This window comes from Rattus norvegicus, chromosome X (assembly GCF_021556685.1).
Source record: "Rattus norvegicus strain SHRSP/BbbUtx chromosome X, alternate assembly SHRSP_T2T, whole genome shotgun sequence".
NCBI lineage: Eukaryota > Metazoa > Chordata > Mammalia > Rodentia > Muridae > Rattus > Rattus norvegicus.
In genome coordinates, this window is record NC_141554.1 from 137,143,056 (window position 1) to 137,164,682 (window position 21,627).

The 21,627-nt window shown below is 39.7% G+C and overlaps 1 protein-coding gene across 16 annotated transcripts in view; it reads right to left on the reverse strand.

The window, feature by feature from the left end:
- Positions 1 to 21,627, reverse strand: part of Enox2 (ecto-NOX disulfide-thiol exchanger 2) — a 322,087-nt gene that overhangs the window by 141,835 nt on the left and 158,625 nt on the right. The window lies entirely within an intron of this gene.

The window sequence follows — 21,627 nt, forward strand, 5'->3', positions numbered from 1 at the left end:
TAAAAACTAGCAGTCCCTTGACAACATTAAGGCAACGTGCCTACAGGAAGAGACACTTCTCCAGATTCTAATCTAAAAAAATGAAAATAATGGTAAACTCTTTTGTGCTACAGCTGAATATTAAATAGAAACATCTTAGAGAACCTTGCCTGAGAGCTATATGAATTCTAAACTATGAAAATAAGACTCCAAGTAGAAAACCATAAAAAAGAAAAGCAGTAAGTTTTCTTTATCAAAGAAACAAAGGGTTTTCCTCTAGGGAACGGGGGGGGGGGGGGGCACAATGGGAAATCTGCAAACAATGGATTTCTGAAAGATTTCAAAAGTGTTTACTTAGAAACCAAAATAACAATAACCAAGCCTTACAGTATTGACAAGGGACAAAGACCCATAGTGTTGACATACGACAAGCACTCTCTTAACAAAATAGCACATGGGCTCTGGGATATTTCCAAACAGCATAGACATTCAGACTCAGTGTTTGCCCATCATGATCTGAACACATTTGGCAGACTCCATTTTTCCCTTAAATATCCTCCATGATCCATGTATAGCGCTGAAATGCTTCTTCCCTCTGTCCTTCACCCAGAGCTCAAAAGCAAGGGCAGTTGTAGTGGTAGTGGTGGCAAGAGTTAAACTGAGCATGGGGCAGGGACTCTCCATTTATTGTGCAATTGATCTATCCTTCTGTATTTCTCATCAGTCGATCTCAATGTCAGTGCACTTGGTTTTCTGTTTTTCCTTGTTTCCCTGTAAGCTTCCTAGATTGCCCATCAATTTCTCCTTGAGGTCTGTCCTCTGTTTTGACCATCTCCCTCTCCTTCCCATGAATAAAATAGGACAGTTTAAAGTGGTCAATTCAGTGGTATTTTGTACATCCCCAAGGTTGTGCAGTCATCACCTCTCACTAGTCCTGGAACATTTTTATCACTCTCAAGGGAATGCCGACACTCATTAAGCAGTTGTTCTTCCCTTCTTGTTCCCAACTACTGGCCACCAGCAATCTTCTTTTCTAGGGATTTACTGACTCTGGCTATTTCATACTAATGAAATCATATAGAATGTGAAATTGTGTGTCTGGTTGCTATATAACTTAGAATTATGTTTTATAAGGTTTGTCATGTAGCATTCGTCAATATTTCATTTCTTTTTATGGCCAAATAATATGCATTGTACAGATACCTGCCTTTATCATCTGTTCATCCATTGACAGACATTAGGGCTGTTTCCAATCTTCTGCCTATTCGCAGTAGAGCAGCTGTAAACACACATTCATATTTACTTGTCTGAGAACCTGCTTTCTTTTTTCTTTTTGGTTAGATACACAGGAGTAGAATTACTAAGTCATGTGCAACATCAAACTGTTTTACAAAGGACTAAAACGTTTTATATTAGAAATTTGGCAGTGTTTTAATTTTTCGATATCCTTCAAAACAGCTGAGTTGTGTGTTTTAGATTGTAGCCATTGTAGAAAGTATAATAAAGTAATATCTCAAAATCATTAGCACTTTGCGAACGATCAGTGACACCGAGCACATCTTTATATCCTTATTAATCATTTGAATGCATAGTTTTTGAAAATGTCTCCGTCCTTAGCCCATCTTTTGTCACAGAAACATTAAAAGCGCATTCAGGTCCAGTGCATATAATCTGTGCACGAAGTGGAAACCTAGCATTTGAGTTGGGCTGTTCAATCGCCTAGCTAAGAGAGCACACAGCTCAGGAAGGTAGAACCACACCTCAGGAAGGGGGATCTACCTTAAAGCATACTAAACAGAATAAAAGATTCCTTTAGTTAGATATTATATTTTTCTTTGCACATTTCATACCTTCAGTACAGTTGCCTACAAAACTAGAGTCTTCTGTTGTTGAACTCTAAGAGTTTCTTGTGTGTTTTTAGACGCCAGGCCCTCAGAATGTGTGTGTGTGTGTGTGTGTGTGTGTGTGTGTGTGTGTGTGTGTGTGTAAAGCTCCACTTATTTTCAGTTCTACTTACTTACCATCTTCTGTTGTTGTCTTCTCTCCTTCATTTGTTTTCTTGACTTCTACTTTCATTCTAGTCTTCTGTGCAGTGCCCTCCTCCATCTTTCTCCGTTCATGCATTCCTGACTTCTATCTTAACTCCTTCTCTATGCAATCTTCCACATGCTATCTTTTTTGGTACTCTCTTTATCAATGTCTCCTTTCTTCTATCCTCTCTCCTGTCTCTTTCAACATTTCCTAGGTGTGTGTTTTACTATGCCCCTCAATTTGAGCCTCTGTTATGTACTTCATGATCCTTGGGAAACTTCCTCCTTTTCTCCCCCTAATTCCCTCCCTCTGCTTCCTTCTCTCCCCTTTTCCTTACTTGTCCTAGTAACTTTCTCTAACATCCTGAGTCTCTTGCAGTCTCTGTTTCTGTGTTTGTGCCCTGATTCTGTGTATACCCTCTGATACCCAGTCCATTCTGTCTTTTTATTACATTATTTTCAGTCTGTGTTCCTGTGTTCTCTGTTCACATTTGAAAACCCGAGAGTAGCTCACTTGCTCCTTTTCTTCCTCCTTCCCTAGCTCGTCTTTTTCCCATTGTTTCTCCATTTTCCTTCCTCAGTTTCTATCATTTAGGTCTCTCTATAGATTTTAAGCTACTGGAGTCTCTCTGTGTCTCTTTCCCTGTGTACTCATTTATCTCTACGTCAGGTCCTTGTATTTTGGGATACTCCTGATTGTCTGTACCTTGCTGTAACCCCATATTAGTCTTAGTCAGGGTTCTCTAAAGGAAAAAAAAACTGGCAGAATGAATATATATCAGGATGTAGTCTGATGAGTCCAAAAGGGGGCATTGGGAATCTAGTAATCTCAAAATCGAAAAGCTGAAAATCTGGCAGCTATTCTGTCCATAAGGCTGGATGGTTTGGAAGTCCCAATAGGGCACTGAAGTCCTAGAATCTTCCTGGACTGCTGCTGGTCGTCAGTTGGTATTGGAACTCTGACAATTCTGGTTCTGAGACTAGCAAAATAATGATGCAACAGGGGAACAGAGAACTTGCCAGATAGAGTAAGGGCTAGGAGATAAAAAGCCAAGTTTTCTTCTGTGTCCTTTTACCTAGACTGCCAAAACAAGATGCTACATAGATTTAGGGTGGGCTTCCCTGTTTTGAATAACCTGTTAAAGAAAATTCTTCACAGGTATGCCCAAACAGCTTGTGTTTTAATTGATTCAAGGTACACTCAAGTTGACAACCAAGATTAGCAGTCACTGTTCTATGTCTGTCCTTTTCTTTCTTCTAATGGCTCTGTGGCATTCTGTCTGTCTAACTTCCTGGCCATCTCTGTTTATGTCTCTGCTTCTATCTCTCTAGATCCTACTTGGCCCAATCTCTTTATATATCTATTTTCCTCTTACTTTCCCACCATCTGCCTGTTTGTCTCTTATTCTAAGTCTATCTTTATCTGTTTGCCTATTCTTGACCCTATACATATGGTCCAACCCATCTTCTATATCTGCTTGTCTATCTCTCTGTGGCCATATGCCTGTCTGTTTCTAACTCTACTTTGAAAGTTCTATAGATACTGACCTGAATGACACTAGCATTTTATAACATCTGAAATATAAATTTCTTCCTACCCTGTGACAGATAAACATATACATCTCAGAGAATGGGATGACAATCCTTGGTTTGCCAAAACTAATGGAGTATATCGATGTTAGAAATACAAATCTAATATATCATCTGGATACTTTAAACTATCGATGTACACAACCTTTAATGTTTCAAATATGGTTATTCAGCTGTCCATTAATGGAAAAATATAGACTGTAAACCTTTCACTGGGTTTATGTCTTCACTAAGCTTCCAGAAGTGAGCCAAGGTTGAGAAACTCTTCTAAGGGAAATAGCAATTAAAGGATGGACTACATGCAATATAGACACTGAATGGATTGTATTTAAAATTTATATCAGTGAAACACCATGTAATCTAAAACTTTTATTATTGAATTAGAGTAATCTCAGGCTTTTGCCTGATAATCCAGATCAGTAATCTTTTGCCTCAAGTCATCAAAAACTAAGAAATATTTACTTACATTAAGGAACACAGTCATTAAATCTCTGTGTGTCTCAGATGCTTTGTACACACATTTGAGCTTATGGCAATATATGAACTCATGTAGTTGTTATAAGGGTTAAATGAGGCATGTATGTAAAGTTTTTCAGAACACTACACTATACTATTTTGTACAGAAGCAGACCCTGAACCAATGTTAGGTGACTGTAATCATGCACTACATTCTAAGGTTTACATCGATGACACATAATAGTGGTAGTGTAAGTCTGTATTACCCAAGGACATTGTACCCATTTATATATTGTTCATTACACTCTATCATGTTCATACAATGACAAAATAGCCAAATCCCACATCACAAAGCGTATTTCCAAACAACAATTTTATGGAGGCACATGTCTCTAATCCCAGCACTCAGAAGGCTGAGTCAGGAAGATTTTTAGTTCAAAGCCAGTCTGAACTACATAGCAACAAAATATTTCAAAATTAACCAAAATAAATAACAATAACAAAATATATATCCATTGTTATAAGACATGTGACTGTATTGTGCACTGGAGTGGGAATCAAGAGCCCTGTGGCTCTGGGCAAGTCTGTCCATACAGTTTTCCTGTCTAAAGAATGAAGATGTACCGCTAAGGTCTTTATGGTTCTGTGGTTTTAGAATTCCATGTGACCGTGGTTGTCTTAGACACAGGAGATCATATTTGAGATGAATTTCTTGGTTCATTTCTCTTTCCTCATAGTGTATCTGACTTGAAAATTACAATGGAAAGAAGAGAGCCAGATTTTCAACAACTTGTGAAGCAAACTTTTTATGTATAATTTTTTGTTTTCTTTACTTATATCTCTCTTACGGAGGAAAAAAAGTAAATTTGAGAACAACTTTCATTCTAACTTTTTCCTCCAATGCTTGCAACATTGGATAGTTAGGGTAGGGTAGGTAATATTCTCTCTCTCTCTCTCTCTCTCTCTCTCTCTCTCTCTCTCTCACACACACACACACACACACACACACACATACACACACGACTTAGAACTAAGCTAACATGCCTTATTTTAAAGGAGATGTTAGGCCAGAGAGATGGCTTAATGGGTAATGGCACTTCTTACCATTTCTGGAATCTGGAAAACAAAGAAACCAAACCAAACCAAACCAATCCAAAATCTAGAAGTTACCTACTTCCATTTTTCTATCACAAAGTTGGACCCCTGGGCAAGGAGCAATTCTGAGATTAATCCATACGCATCACATAATTGAGAGAGAGAACTAACTCCCTCACTAGTTCTCTGAGCTCCCCAAGCACAGCACAGCACACACTTACTTTGGATGCTCGTTGAAATGAAATCATCTCCCTATTTGAGGAAATCTTCAATAGCATTTGATAAACCTTCAAAACTTTGTTTTGTCTTTAAAGCTGTTCTTCTGTACAGTGTAAACGGGCCATTGCAAAACCATGTTTCTGGTAAACTGTGTGAGTGTGTGTGTGTGTGTCTGTGCGCGCGCGCATGGACTTTTGGCAAACTGATTAATATTTTCTACAGACTGAATGGCTATGATGCTGAAAACTGTTACAGAGCATAAAATGACCTGTGTATACAGATAAGCACTGGAGAAGCAAAGGAAATTAGGCACATAGGCATCCTTGAAACAAAGGAGATGTTTAACCTGTTCTCCTACTGGCATGCTGAGCATGGATGTAGTCTACACCTGGTAATCCTTGCAACTTGTACAGCCATGCTCCATCTGGATCCCTCAGAATATTTTTTGTCACCCTAAAACTCCAAGTATTATTTCTAGGCCATAAAACTCATCCTTATGAGAGAAGTCATTTGTACTTTACGACAGCCTAAGTGACTACCACGTTTTTGTTGGGCAGACCACAACGAGATTATGTTTACCTTAGTCATTCTCCCTAGAATTTTATCTTCAGCATTGTTTCTAAGCCAACAAGAAACCATCTTACCGAGGAACCATAAGCACTTTATGCAGAGCGTCAATGTAAACATATCTTTAAAAAAGATATATATATATACATATATATGTAAATTTGCTTATTTATTAACTTTATATCCGATAGCAGTATTTTCCTCCCACTACCCAAGCATCCAGGTCCTATTGCCATTTCCCCCACCCTTCAGCTCTGAAATGGAAGAGGCCCTGAGTACAACCCCTCTCCTCAACCAGGATATGTGCATCCTTTCCCACTGATGTTAGATAAGGCAACCCAATTAGGGTAACGGAATCCACAGGCAGGCAACAAATTCAGGGACAGCCCCTGCTCCAGTTGTTGGGGGAACCACATGAAGACCAAAGTGCACATCTGCTTCATGTCTGAAGGGGGCCTATGTCCGGTCCATGCTTGCTATTTGGTGGTTCAGTCTCTGGGAGCCCCGAAGAGTCCAGGTTAGTTGACTCTGTTGGTCTTTTTGTGGAGTTTCTGTCCTCTTTGGGTACCCCAATCCTTCCCCTAACTCTTCCTTAAGAATCCCTGAGCTCTGTCCAATGTTTGGCTGTGGGTCTCTGCATCTGTTTCAGTCAGCAGTTGAGTGGAGCCTCTCAGTGGACAGTTATGCTAGGTTCCTGTCTGCAAGCATAGCAGAGTATGATTAATAGTGTCAGGGATTGGTTGGCCATTCCCTCTGTCTCTGCTCAGACTTTGTTCCTGCACACATTTTGGGGGTTTTGTCGGTGGAATGCTGTCCTTATGCATCCACTGGGAGTCCTGCCTGGCTACAGGAAGTGGCTATTTGAGGATCCATAACTCCTACTCTTACGAGTCTCAGCTAGATTGCTACCATAGATACCTTGAACCCTTGCTTTCAGAGGGCCGTCTCCAGGATATAAACATGTCTTAACATTGTAGTATTCATGGGAATAAGTTAATTATTACCAGAAATCTTTTCCCAAAATTGTGCTGTGCTTAAGTATGGCTAATTTAAATGAACTAATGGCCAATGCTCATAGTCTTGGACCAGCACAGGTACCTAAATTAGGATGAACCTAGTTTCACTTTTGTCTCTTTATATATCATTCTCAGCCTGCTCTACATCCTGCAGGGACCTATACTTTTGGAAAACCATATTCACTATGGCTGGGGAGATAGCTGTTAGTAAGGTGCTTGGTAATCGAACACAAGGACTTGAGTTTTACCACCAGAACATGCATAGAAATGCTGGCCATGATGGAATGTAATTATAGTTCCAGTACTTGTAGGGATAGAGAAGAGGATTCCTAAGTCACTCTGACAAGCTAGTCTGGCATAGTTACTGTGTTAAAGTCACGAGAAATGCTGTCTTAAAAGAGAAAACAAAAGGTAGATGGCACATAAGTAATGATATTGTTAACTGTCCTCTGGTCTGCAATTGCTGGCACAGACATCCACATGTGCACCTGCACAAACAGTAGTATGCAAAGACACACAACATACAACACACACACACACATATGCACACAAACACACAGAGTTAATATAGTCTCTTGGCAGGCTTGCCTTATTTTCTAAATGGATCAACTAAATATTGGACTGATTAAGAGTAAAGAAATGTGGATCAGTACTTTGAGCATACTTCATAGCAAAAATTCAGTCTCATCAGTTGACTGGGCTAATAGCAATGATTATCTTTAAGAAAGATGAAATCTGTGGAAATATGAAGGGTACTTATTCAGGCAAAAGCTGTTATTTCCACATATCTTAGCATAATGTGTACTTCTCTATGGTAAATAAAGTTTTACCTTTGAAAGTACAATGTTAAATATTAAATATTAGAATATATTTTATGACAAAATTGCCAATTTATACAAATCATATGAGAATTTTCTTCTTAATTACTCTTTGCTTTCTTCCACTCAATATTTTCTTTGGAATAAAAACATCAAATTGTCTGTGGGGACTTGGAAATATCCATATATGGTTAAAGTCTACAATGTCCTTGCTCTCCTAACTTGGCTAGGATCAGGGTTCCTGTGTACATGCTTGCTTCTTTGCGAATTTATTTTCTCCCACTGGAACCATTCACAATATATTTTATCCTAGCGGGACAGGTAACAAAGCAAGATTATAGAACCAAGGAATGGGGCAGATCCACCCAGAATGTATATAATATGCTTCCAAGAAAAGCCTAGTTACTTCCTGCATTTTCACACTATCTACAATAAGGCCTGACAGGACTCAGCAGACGAAGGAGTCATTTATTGTTGAGTTTTGTTTGTTGGTGTGTGTATGTGTGTGTGTGTGTGTGTGTGTGTGTGTGTGTGTGTGTGTATGCGTGCATATGCACACACAGGTATAAGTGCATATACATGTGTGTCCTGAATGACAAGAAAGAAAATTAAAAGGCTCCCAATCCAGAAGCAGTCCTGGCCAACTCCTACTGTTTCACTTATCTTAATAATGCCTTTCAGAATGGGGGCCCAGTTACATTTATACTACAATTATACAAAAAATATTATGAATGGTTTCACTGTGAGAACATAAATTTGCAAGGAAGCAAGCATGTACATACCTCTAATACTTGAGAAGTGATAGCAACAGGACATTTGCTCGACTATGTTCATATAAGTTTTCTTTATAATAGCCAGAAACTGGGAACAACCTAGATTCCCTCAAGTATAAATAAAGAAAATGTGGTTCATTTACACAATGGAATACTACTCAGCTATTAAAGACATCATGAGTTTTGCAGGGAAATGGGTGGAATTTGAGAATTATCATCCTGAGTGATTCTTTCTTGCCATTCATCTGAGTAAACCAGATCCAATCTCTGACATTATTAACGATACTCTGTTAGGATGCTAGCACAACTGTCCTCTGAGACACTCTACCCAGCAGCTGACTGAAACAGATGCAGATACCCACAGCCAAACATTGGACAGTGGTTGGGGACCTTATGAAAGAATTTGGGGAAGGATTAAAGGGCCTGAGTTGGATGGGGACCCCACAAGAGGAACAATAGACTCAACTAAACTGGACTTCTAGGAGCTCTCAGAGATCGAGTCAACAACCAAAGAACACACATGAGCTGGGACAAGGCCCCTGGCACATATTGAGTGGACATGCACTTCGGTTTCCATGTGGCTCTGCCAACAACTGGAGAGCAGAGGCTCTCCCTAAAGCTGTAGCCTGACTGTGACATCCATTCCCATTCCTTGCCTGTCTTCAGTGGGAGGGGATGTGCTCAACCCTGTAGACTTGATGTGCCAAGGTAGGGGATAGCCTGCAAGGCCCCACTCTGGCAGAGAAAAAGAGAAGGGGTGTGGGGGAGGGTCTCTGCAACGGGAGAGGGCAGGGAGCAGCACTGAGATGTAAATAAGTGAATAGATATAAAAATAAATAAAAAAATAAAAACAAGGACACCATGAAATTTTCAGGCAAATGGATGGAACTAGAAAATATGATTGAGTGAGGTAACCTAGACCCAAAAGCACATGCATGGTATGTACTCACTTATAGGTAGATATTTGTCAAAAAGTATAGGATCCATGTTACAATCCACAGACACAAAGAAGCTAAATAACAAGGAGGGCCCAAGGAGTTAGGATGCTTGACTCTAACTCAGAAGGGGGAATAATCAAAGGAAGTGGATGGAGGGAAGGAATTGGGTGGCAGAGGGGATGCGGAGGGGAGTCAGGGTGTGGGGAGGAAACAGAGACAGCTGAAGAGAAAGGGTCAGAAGAATGAATGGGAATTGGTAGCAGGAGGTGAGGGCATCGCTAGGATATGCCAGAGATGGGGAAGACTCCAGGGAGGATATTAGGCTGAGTCTAGCTGAGACTCCTAGCACTGGAGGATATGGAGCCTGAAGTAGCTGCCTCCTATAGCCAGGCAGAACTCACAGTGGAGGGATAAAGATACCATCTCACTCACAAAACCTTCAACTCCACATTAGTCCTGCCTACAGGAACTGCAGAGGCAAAGACGAGGGAATGGCCAACCAATGACTGGCCCGACTTGAGACCCATGGGAGAGAGCCAACCTGTAACACTATTAATGAGGTTTTCCTTTTAAACAAATAATTTGTCAACAATTGGTGCCACATATAGATGTAGATATAGATATAGATACAGATAGATATACAGATATAGATATCCGTCCATTCTTATAGATGATGTCTTGTGATTTTAATTTACAGTTTCTTAGTGGTTACTAATAGAGCAGATATTTTAAAGTAATTCGTTGTTATTAGCATATGCTCTTCCAAGAAATATCTGTCTTTTGTCTATCTTTTTTATTTTATTTTTTATTAGATATTTTTCTTTATTTACATTTCAAATGTTATTCCCTTTCCCAGTTTCTTGTCCATAAACCCCCATCCACTCCTCTTACCACTCAGCCCCTCAAGACATTCTCCTGCACTGGGGGGCCAACCTTGGCACGACTAAGGGCTTCCCCTTCCCCTGGTGGTCCAACAAGGCTATTCTCTGCTACCTATGCAGTTGGAGCCCTGGGTCAGTCCTTTTTAAATTGAATGTGCCTGCTCCTTTTCTCTTCTCTCCTCTCTTCCCTTTTTTCTTCTCTCTCTTCCCTGCTTCTTTCTGGTCCCACAGCCTGTTTAATTGTTCTTTTTATATTGTAAGTAATAATCCTTTCAAAATTTCCTACTCCATAGCTACTGCATAGCTTGTCAATAGGGTTTCCTAATGAATAAGGCTGAATTCTGGCTGTCTCATTTGCCAATTTTTATAGATTGAGATCTGGGTATTTTTGACCATCTAATTTTTAGTTTTAAGAAGTTTCCATAGGTATTGGTGTGTTTTTGAATTTATCCTATTACAAATTTCTCATTTGAACATGTTGGTTTATATTCTGAAAAAATGGAAAGTTTGCAAATAGTATTTGTTCAAATGCTTTATCACCTCTAATTTCTTTCTTCTCTCCTTAATTCTAATAAAATTTAATGTTAGATTTTGAGTGCCACAGGTAGCTTAAGCACCATTTCTTATTAACAAGACTATGTTCTCTTTATTGCTCAGGTTAGATAATGTCTAATATTTTAACTTCTAGCTCACCAATTGTTCCCCATTATCTCCATCCCATTATTGATCTCATTCACAGAGCTTTATATTTTGTTTAGCATTGTATTTTCTGTTTTAAATTATCTTTTTGTTCTTTATATCTCCCTATCTTTACTGAAACTTTTCATTATTCAAGTTTTATTTTCATTTACCTCTCGTGGGCTCCTATTTACTTACGGAAGGATTTGAATCATGCCTTCCTAGTAATCACTTATAACCCTTAACACTTCTGTCACCTATGTGTCAGAATTTGTTCATAATAACTTTTCATTCAGTTTGAAGTCTTCTGGGCTCTTGAAACAACGAATTGTTTTTATGTAAAGGACTGGCAGTTGGGGAACTATGAAATGATGGATCTTACTTAAACCTTTCATTTTAGCTGGCGTTATTCAGCTTTACTCTAGCAGAGGAAGGTGGTACTGCCTCTCTGCTGCCAGGTGGATGCAGAACTCCCAATCAAATCCTTGACTTACACTAACATCTGCCTGTGGTAGTATCTTCACCACTGATGGGCAGTGGTGAGTTGTAGTACCCCAGTGGTCTATAATGACAGTGTATAGGTGTGGTCTTGTTACTTCTAGACAACAAAGACAGTTATCAGTATCTACTAGGTCTCCTCCAACTCCAGTTTAGTGGGTAGGGTAGTTTCATAACTAGCAGTTATGGGGGAAGAACAGAAGGCTAGGCTCTTCAGATGGTATTTCCTGACATGGTGGGGAGGAAGAATGACTGGTGTATTGATAACCAGTGGGGATGAAATTTCCAGCTTTGTACTTTACATTCGATTATACTACCCTACAGAATGCTCAGGGTAAAATGTTGGTGTGCATCATTGGAGCTTCATAATAGAACCCTGGATTTCCTTGGAATAGGACTACAGCTATGCCTGTGCTGTTTTCCTGTGACACACAGTTGAACCCTTCCTATTTTTCTAGGCTGTCCTTTCCTATTTCTTTGGGTAGAGAGATCAGGTTTTAATTGGGGGTTAATTTCGTTTGCATACATTATTGTTTCTGGATTATCACATTATTTTTCAAACTGTCAACATGAGATATACCAGGCAAAAGAAGTCCCAAGGACCTTGCTGTCACATGTCTCTTCATATTCTGAGGTCATTAGATAGCCTTTTTCTCTTTACTTCTCAGTTTAATTCTATATTTCAATATTGCACCACAGGATTTTAGTTGTACTCAGAGTAAATAATGAATGAAAGCAGTCCTAGGTTCTCCTATAGGTTCATTGCCTACACTAAGCATAGGTAGTGGGCAATGGTTAGAGTCAGGCATAAATTCCCTCCTTTTGAGCAGCTCTTAAGTCCAATACAATATGCCACTGTGTAAAACATAGATTAATGATGATGAAAATGTAGGTGGTTTCTGGATTGTTGTGATGTGAACTGGATTATTGTAAATATAATGCTCTATATCTTCTGATCTCTATGTAAGAAGAAATAAAATATTCAGATCTTCGTATATGAGTGCTAAGCTTTCAGAGATAATGCCTAAATTTATTATTAACCTGAGGGCATAAGAGTCATGAGTAAACATTAGATCATCATCCTGGCCACTGGGGAGAAAAAGCACAGTTCCAATATTATGGCTCTTGGAGACTGTATACAGCATTCGATTTGAATGGATACAAAATAAGCACCTGTGTGGGCTTCTCAGTAACACCTGCTTTATTCCATGTGTAAATAACACAGATTTCAAAATATTAATTTGTTTAAAAAATAGTGTTATGCATGTGTCACATATATTTAGATTAAATTTAAGTAAAAAATTTAAAATTAAGTAAAAGCACATAAACAATTTCATTCACCTGAGAACAGAAGTTTTCTTATTTGTGTTAACTTTTAAGATACTCACACTGGATGGCACATCCATGGTCTTTGATTTCCTCTTCTCCTAGTCATTTAGTTTTCTCTTTTTATACATTGAAGCTCAACAACAAAATAGTACACTAAAATAAGATAACTACCTCTAATTCACCTCCCCCTTGAGACTTGAAAAAAAAATTCAAATAGGTCTACTTTAGCTCTCTGATGGTGAAGATAGAGGAATATTTGTAGCAGGGAATGAACAGATGTACTAAGTAAGGTCTCATAAATAAACTTACTTAGCAGACTTTCAGATTTAGGATAAGAGCATAGGTTTTTTTCCTTCATTTCCCCCCCTCTAACATGCCATAATCTAGCTGAGTGCACTAATTCAGTACCATCTACCACTATTAGACTACCACACCATTTCTGACTTTGAGTACTACAGTCATAATATGCAGGTTAAAGCTTTTGGTGGTGGAAGATTTTAAAAGGATGTGTGCAGGGTACTTTTATAATTGAAAAGAACTCAGTTAAGGAGGCTTCATGGGCTTTATTAATTGTTGGTAATTCTGAAAGCATTAAAGTTTAAACTCAGTTCTCAGTTATCTGGGAAATTTTCAGGCAAATTAATACCTCTCAGAATTATTAGTTCTCAGACATAATAGAAAGATAACAAATGACTGAGCAAATGAAATATAAGTAGTAGGAAGAGAAAAAAAATTAGCAATGAAAACTGTCATTTACCTAGCCTGACTTTTATCAAGAATAATTTTGTTATTCATGCATTTATTTCACGGTTTCAAGTACATGAAATCTGACAATTTTTTTCACTTCATCGCTGGTTCCTGTTTTAACCAATTGTTTTTAATAAGGTAATAAGGACCCATAAGCTAACAATAGAAAATGAAATGTAAGATTTGGACAATCAGTAACTGACATCAAACCGTAAGGTTTCCCTCCTCTGTAATCCTACATACCCTTTCCCATAGACAAGCTAACCATTGTATAAAGCTCTCGCTTCTTTTATATCCCCTTTCTTTTATATAGTTCTATTAAGCCTATATGTACCATCAAAATTATGTTTCTATTGCTTTGCTTTGAGGTTCTCATATAGGTCTTCTCATTCTGTGGCCCATGCTGTCTTGGTACTCACTATATACCCCAAGCTAAGTTCAACCTTGAAGCTCTTATCTTCCTACTTGTGTCAAAAAATTTAAGTTTATAAAACTATAATGTGCTCTATGGATCTTTTAGGACTTATTTTCATAAAATGCTATACTGCTATGATTAATTAATATTTTTATGTGTGGCTATAGTATGAAAGCTTTACAATATGTCACTGTAAAACATAGATTAATGATGATGAGAATTTAGGTGGTTTCTGGATTGTTGTGATGCAAACTGGGTTATTGTAAATATAATGCTCTATGTCTTCTGATCTCTATATATGCCTAAATTTATTAATTTATTATAGAGGTTTTGCAGCAATTTGCAATCTTTCCTTTCTACCAACACACACAAACACACACACACACACACACACACACACACACACACACACACAGAGCACCTCATTTCAAGGATCCCTATATCATTAGAAAAATTGTACAGCTTCAATATTTGCCTTTCTCAGCTGAAATTTTTCCTCTGAAACATAAAACTCAGAAGATTGTATGAGTGACTATTTCTTCAATTTTCTCAAGGGTAGAAAGTAGCTAGTACCATTTTAGATACACATAGATGCTAACATTGTCTAAAGAGTAGATTCTACAGGGCATTAATAGTTTGTTTTTGCAATGAATCGCAGTGGAAAGGCTGTCGTGTACTCTCACTTCTTATTTATTTATTTTTTTATTTCTTTTTTTTTATTAACTTGAGTATTTCTTATATATATTTCGAGTGTTATTCCCTTTCCCGGTTTCCGGGCAAACATCCCCCTCCCCCCTCCCCTTCCTTATGGGTGTTCCCCTCCCAACCCTCCCCCCATTGCCGCCCTCCCCCCATAGACTAGTTCACTGGGGGTTCAGTCTTAGCAGGACCCAGGGCTTCCCCTTCCACTGGTGCTCTTACTAGGATATTCATTGCTACCTATGGGGTCAGAGTGCAGGGTCAGTCCATGTATAGTCTTTAGGTAGTGGCTTAGTCCCTGGAAGCTCTGATTGCTTGGCATTGTTGTACTTTTGGGGTCTCGAGCCCCTTCAAGCTCTTCCAGTTCTTTCTCTGATTCCTTCAATAGGGGACCTATTCTCAGTTCAGTGGTTTGCTGCTGGCATTCGCCTCTGTATTTGCTGTATTCTGGCTGTGTCTCTCAGGAGAGATCTACATCCGGCTCCTGTCGGTCTGCACTTCTTTGCTTCATCCATCTTGTCTAATTGGGTGGCTGTATATGTATGGGCCACATGTGGGGCAGGCTCTGAATGGGTGTTCCTTCAGTCTCTGTTTTAATCTTTGCTTCTCCCTTCCCTGCCAAGGGTATTTTTTTCCTCATTTAAAGAAGGAGTGAAGCATTCACATTTTGATCATCCGTCTTGAGTTTCGTTTGTTCTAGGGATCTAGGGTAATTCAAGCATTTGGGCTAATAGCCACTTATCAATGAGTGCATACCATGTATGTCTTTCTGTGATTGGGTTAGCTCACTCAGGATGATACTTTCCAGTTCCAACCATTTGCCTACGAATTTCATAAACTCGTTGTTTTTGATAGCTGAGTAATATTCCATTGTGTAGATGTACCACATTTTCTGTATCCATTCCTCTGTTGAAGGGCATCTGGGTTCTTTCCAGTTTCTGGCTATTATAAATAAGGCTGCGATGAACATAGTGGAGCACGTGTCTCTTTTATATGTTGAGGCATCTTTTGGGTATATGCCCAAGAGAGGTATAGCTGGATCCTCAGGCAGTTCAATGTCCAATTTTCTGAGGAACCTCCAGACTGATTTCCAGAATGGTTTTACCAGTCTGCAATCCCACCAACAATGGAGGAGTGTTCCTCTTTCTCCACATCCTCGCCAGCATCTGCTGTCACCTGAGTTTTTGATCTTAGCCATTCTCACTGGTGTGAGGTGAAATCTCAGGGTTGTTTTGATGTGCATTTCCCTTAGGACTAAAGATGTTGAACATTTCTTTAGGTGTTTCTCAGCCATTCGGCATTCCTCAGCTGTGAATTCTTTGTTTAGCTCTGAACCCCATTTTTTAATAGGGTTATTTGTTTCCCTGCGGTCTAACTTCTTGAGTTCTTTGTATATTTTGGATATAAGGCCTCTATCTGTTGTAGGATTGGTAAAGATCTTTTCCCAATCTGTTGGTTGCCGTTTTGTCCTAACCACAGTGTCCTTTGCCTTACAGAAGCTTTGCAGTTTTATGAGATCCCATTTGTCGATTCTTGATCTTAGAGCATAAGCCATTGGTGTTTTGTTCAGGAAATTTTTTCCAGTGCCCATGTGTTCCAGATGCTTCCCTAGTTTTTCTTCTATTAGTTTGAGTGTGTCTGGTTTGATGTGGAGGTCCTTGATCCACTTGGACTTAAGCTTTGTACAGGGTGATAAGCATGGATCGATCTGCATTCTTCTACATGTTGCCCTCCAGTTGAACCAGCACCATTTGCTGAAAATGCTATCTTTTTTCCATTGGATGGTTTTGGCTCCTTTGTCAAAAATCAAGTGACCATAGGTGTGTGGGTTCATTTCTGGGTCTTCAATTCTATTCCATTGGTCTATCTGTCTGTCTCTGTACCAATACCATGCAGTTTTTATCACTATTGCTCTGTAATACTGCTTGAGTTCAGGGATAGTGATTCCCCCTGAAGTCCTTTTATTGTTGAGGATAGCTTTAGCTATCCTGGGTTTTTTGTTATTCCAGATGAATTTGCAAATTGTTCTGTCTAACTCTTTGAAGAATTGGATTGGTATTTTGATGGGGATTGCATTGAATCTGTAGATTGCTTTTGGTAAAATGGCCATTTTTACTATATTAATCCTGCCAATCCATGAGCATGGGAGATCTTTCCATCTTCTGAGGTCTTCTTCAATTTCTTTCCTCAGTGTCTTGAAGTTCTTATTGTACAGATCTTTTACTTGCTTGGTTAAAGTCACACCGAGGTACTTCATATTATTTGGGTCTATTATGAAGGGTGTCGTTTCCCTAATTTCTTTCTCGGCTTGTTTCTCTTTTGTATAGAGGAAGGCAACTGATTTATTTGAGTTAATTTTATACCCAGCCACTTTGCTGAAGTTGTTTATCAGCTTTAGTAGTTCTCTGGTGGAACTTTTGGGATCACTTAAATATACTATCATGTCATCTGCAAATAGTGATATTTTGACCTCTTCTTTTCCGATCTGTATCCCTTTGATCTCCTTTTGTTGTCTGATTGCTCTGGCTAGAACTTCAAGAACTATATTGAATAAGTAGGGAGAGAGTGGGCAGCCTTGTCTAGTCCCTGATTTTAGTGGGATTGCTTCAAGTTTCTCTCCATTTAGTTTAATGTTAGCAACTGGTTTGCTGTATATGGCTTTTACTATGTTTAGGTATGGGCCTTGAATTCCTATTCTTTCCAGGACTTTTATCATGAAGGGGTGTTGAATTTTGTAAAATGTTTTTTCAGCATCTAATGAAATGATCATGTGGTTTTGTTCTTTCAGTTTGTTTATATAATGGATCACGTTGATGGTTTTCCGTATATTAAACCATCCCTGCATGCCTGGGATGAAGCCTACTTGATCATGGTGGATGATTGTTTTGATGTGCTCTTGAATTCGGTTTGCCAGAATTTTGTTGAGTATTTTTGCGTCGATATTCATAAGGGAAATTGGTCTGAAGTTCTCTTTCTTTGTTGTGTCTTTGTGTGGTTTAGGTATAAGAGTAATTGTGGCTTTGTAGAAGGAATTCGGTAGGGCTCCATCTGTTTCAATTTTGTGCAATAGTTTGGATAATATTGGTATGAGGTCTTCTATGAAGGTTTGATAGAATTCTGCACTAAACCCGTCTGGACCTGGGCTCTTTTTGGTTGGGAGACCTTTAATGACTGCTTCTATTTCCTTAGGAGTTATGGGGTTGTTTAACTGGTTTATCTGTTCCTGATTTAACTTCGATACCTGGTATCTGTCTAGGAAATTGTCCATTTCCTGAAGATTTTCAAATTTTGTTGAATATAGGTTTTTATAGTAAGATCTGATGATTTTTTGAATTTCCTCTGAATCTGTAGTTATGTCTCCCTTTTCATTTCTGATTTTGTTAATTTGGACGCACTCTCTGTGTCCTCTCGTTAGTCTGGCTAAGGGTTTATCTATCTTGTTGATTTTCTCAAAGAACCAACTTTTGGTTCTGTTGATTCTTTCTATGGTCCTTTTTGTTTCTACTTGGTTGATTTCAGCTCTGAGTTTGATTATTTCCTGCCTTCTACTCCTCATGGGTGTATTTGCTTCTTTTTGTTCTAGAGCTTTTAGGTGTGCTGTCAAGCTGCTGACATATGCTCTTTCCTGTTTCTTTCTGCAGGCACTCAGCGCTATGAGTTTTCCTCTTAGCACAGCTTTCATTGTGTCCCATAAGTTTGAGTATGTTGTATCTTCATTTTCATTAAATTCTAAAAAGTTTTTAATTTCTTTCTTTATTTCTTCCTTGACCAGGTTATCATTGAGTAGAGCATTGTTCAATTTCCACGTATATGTGGGCATTCTTCCCTTATTGTTATTGAAGACCAGTTTTAGGCCGTGGTGGTCCGATAGCACGCATGGGATTATTTCTATCTTTCTGTACCTGTTGAGGCCCGTTTTTTGACCAATTATATGGTCAATTTTGGAGAAAGTACCATGAGGAGCTGAGAAGAAGGTATATCCTTTTGCTTTAGGATAGAATGTTCTATAAATATCCGTTAAGTCCATTTGGCTCATGACTTCTCTTAGTCTGTCGACATCACTGTTTAATTTCTGTTTCCATGATCTGTCCATTGATGAGAGTGGGGTGTTGAAATCTCCCACTATTATTGTGTGAGGTGCTATGTGTGTTTTGAGCTTTAGTAAGGTTTCTTTTACGTATGTAGGTACCCTTGTATTTGGGGCATAGATATTTAGGATTGAGAGTTCATCTTGGTGGATTTTTCCTTTGATGAATATGAAGTGTCCTTCCTTATCTTTTTTGATGACTTTTAGTTGGAAATTGATTTTATTTGATATTAGAATGGCTACTCCAGCTTGCTTCTTCTGACCATTTGCTTGGAAAGTTGTTTTCCAGCCTTTCACTCTGAGGTAGTGTCTGTCTTTGTCTCTGAGGTGTGTTTCCTGTAGGCAGCAGAATGCAGGGTCCTCGTTGCGTATCCAGTTTATTAATCTATGTCTTTTTATTGGGGAGTTGAGGCCATTGATATTGAGAGATATTAAGGAATAGTGATTATTGTTTCCCATTATATTCATATTTGGATGTGAGGTTATGTTTGTGTGCTTTCATTCTCTTTGTTTTGTTGCCAAGACGATTAGTTTCTTGCTTCTTCTAGGGTATAGCTTGCCTCCTTATGTTGGGCTTTACCCTTTATTATCCTTTGTAGTGCTGGATTTGTAGAAAGATATTGTGTAAATTTGGTTTTGTCATGGAATATCTTGGTTTCTCCATCAATGTTAATTGAGAGTTTTGCTGGATACAGTAACCTGGGCTGGCATTTGTGTTCTCTTAGGGTCTGTATGACATCAGTCCAGGATCTTCTGGCCTTCATAGTTTCTGGCGAGAAGTCTGGTGTGATTCTGATAGGTCTCCCTTTATATGTTACTTGACCTTTTTCCCTTACTGCTTTTAATATTCTTTCTTTATTTTGTGCGTTTGGTGTTTTGACAATTATGTGACGGGAGGTGTTTCTTTTCTTTTCCAATCTATTTGGAGTTCTGTAGGCTTCTTGTATGTCTATGGGTATGTCCTTGTATGTCTATGTCTTTTTTTAGGTTAGGGAAGTTTTCTTCTATGATTTTGTTGAAGATATTTACTGGTCCTTTGAGCTGGGAGTCTTCACTCTCTTCTATACCTATTATCCTTAGGTTTGATCTTCTCATTGCGTCCTGGATTTCCTGTATGTTTTGGACCAGTAGCTTTTTTCGCTTTACATTATCTTTGACAGTTGAGTCAATGATTTCTATGGAATCTTCTGCTCCTGAGATTCTCTCTTCCATCTCTTGTATTGTGTTGGTGAAGCTTGTATCTACAGCTCCTTGTCTCTTCTTTTGGTTTTCTATATCCAGGGTTGTTTCCATGTGTTCTTTCTTGATTGCTTCTATTTCCATTTTTAATTCCTTCAACTGTTTGATTGTGTTTTCCTGGAATTCTTTCAGGGATTTTTGTGTCTCCTCTCTATGGGCTTCTACTTGTTTATTTATGTTTTCCTGGAATTCTTTCAGGGATTTTTGCGATTCCTCTCTGTAGGCTTCTACTTGTTCTCTAAGGGAGTTCTTCATGTCTTTCTTGAAGTCCTCCAGCATCATGATCAAATATGATTTTGAAACTAGATCTTGCTTTTCTGGTGTGTTTGGATATTCCGTGTTTGCCTTGGTGGGAGAATTGGGCTCCGATGATGCCATGTAGTCTTGGTTTCTGTTGCTTGTGTTCCTGCGCTTGCCTCTCGCCATCAGATTATCTCTAGTGTTACTTTGTTCTGCTGTTTCTGACAGTGGCTAGACTGTCCTATAAGCCTGTGTGTCAGGAGTGCTGTAGACCTGTTTTCCTCTCTTTCAGTCAGTTATGGTGACAGAGTGTTCTGCTTTCGGGCGTGTAGTTTTTCCTCTCTACAGGTCTTCAGCTGTTCCTGTGGGCCTGTGTCTTGAGTTCACCAGGCAGCTTTCTTGCAGCAGAAAATTTGGTCTTACCTGTGGTCCTGAGGCTCAAGTTCGCTCATGGGGTGCTGCCCACGGGCTCTCTGCAGCGGCAGCAATCAGGAAGACCTGTGCCGCCCTTCCGGGAGCTTCAGTGCACCAGGGTTCCAGATGGTCTTTGGCTTTTTCCTCTGGCGTCCGAGATGTGTGTGCAGGGAGCAGTCTCTTCTGGTTTCCCAGGCTTGTCTGCCTCTCTGAAGGTTTAGCTCTCCCTCCCACGGGATTTGGGTGCAGAGAACTGTTTATCCGGTCTGTGTCTTTCAGGTTCCGGAGGTGTCTCAGGCAGGGGTCCTGCCGCTCCTGGGCCCTCCCCCACGGGAGCCCAGAGGCCTTATACAGTTTCCTCTTGGGCCAGGGATGTGGGCAGGGGTGAGCAGTGTTGGTGGTCTCTTCCGCTCTGCAGCCTCAGGAGTGCCCACCTGACCAGGCGGTTGGGTCTCTCTCTCACCGGGTCTGGGAGCAGAGAGCTGCTGCGGGCCGGGATCCGCGGGTGTGGGACTTCCGGTAAACAGAGAACGTGCCCGGTCCTAGAGAAATTCTGCTTCCGTGTGTCCCAAGCTCACCAGGCAGCTTTCTTGCAGCAGAAATTTTGGTCTTACCTGTGGTCCCGAGGCTCAGGTTCGCTCGTGGGCTGCTGCCCAGGGGCTCTCTGCAGTGGCAGCAACCAGGAAGACCTGTGCAGCCCCTTCCGGGAGCTTCAGTGCACCAGGGTTCCAGATGGTCTTTGGCTTTTTCCTCTGGCGTCCAAGATGTGTGTGCAGGGAGCAGTCTCTTCTGGTTTCCCAGGCTTGTCTGCCTCTCTGAAGGTTTAGCTCTCCCTCCCACGGGATTTGGGTGCAGAGAACTGTTTATCCGGTCTGTTTCTTTCAGGTTCCCGCGGTGTCTCAGGCACAGGGGTCCTGCC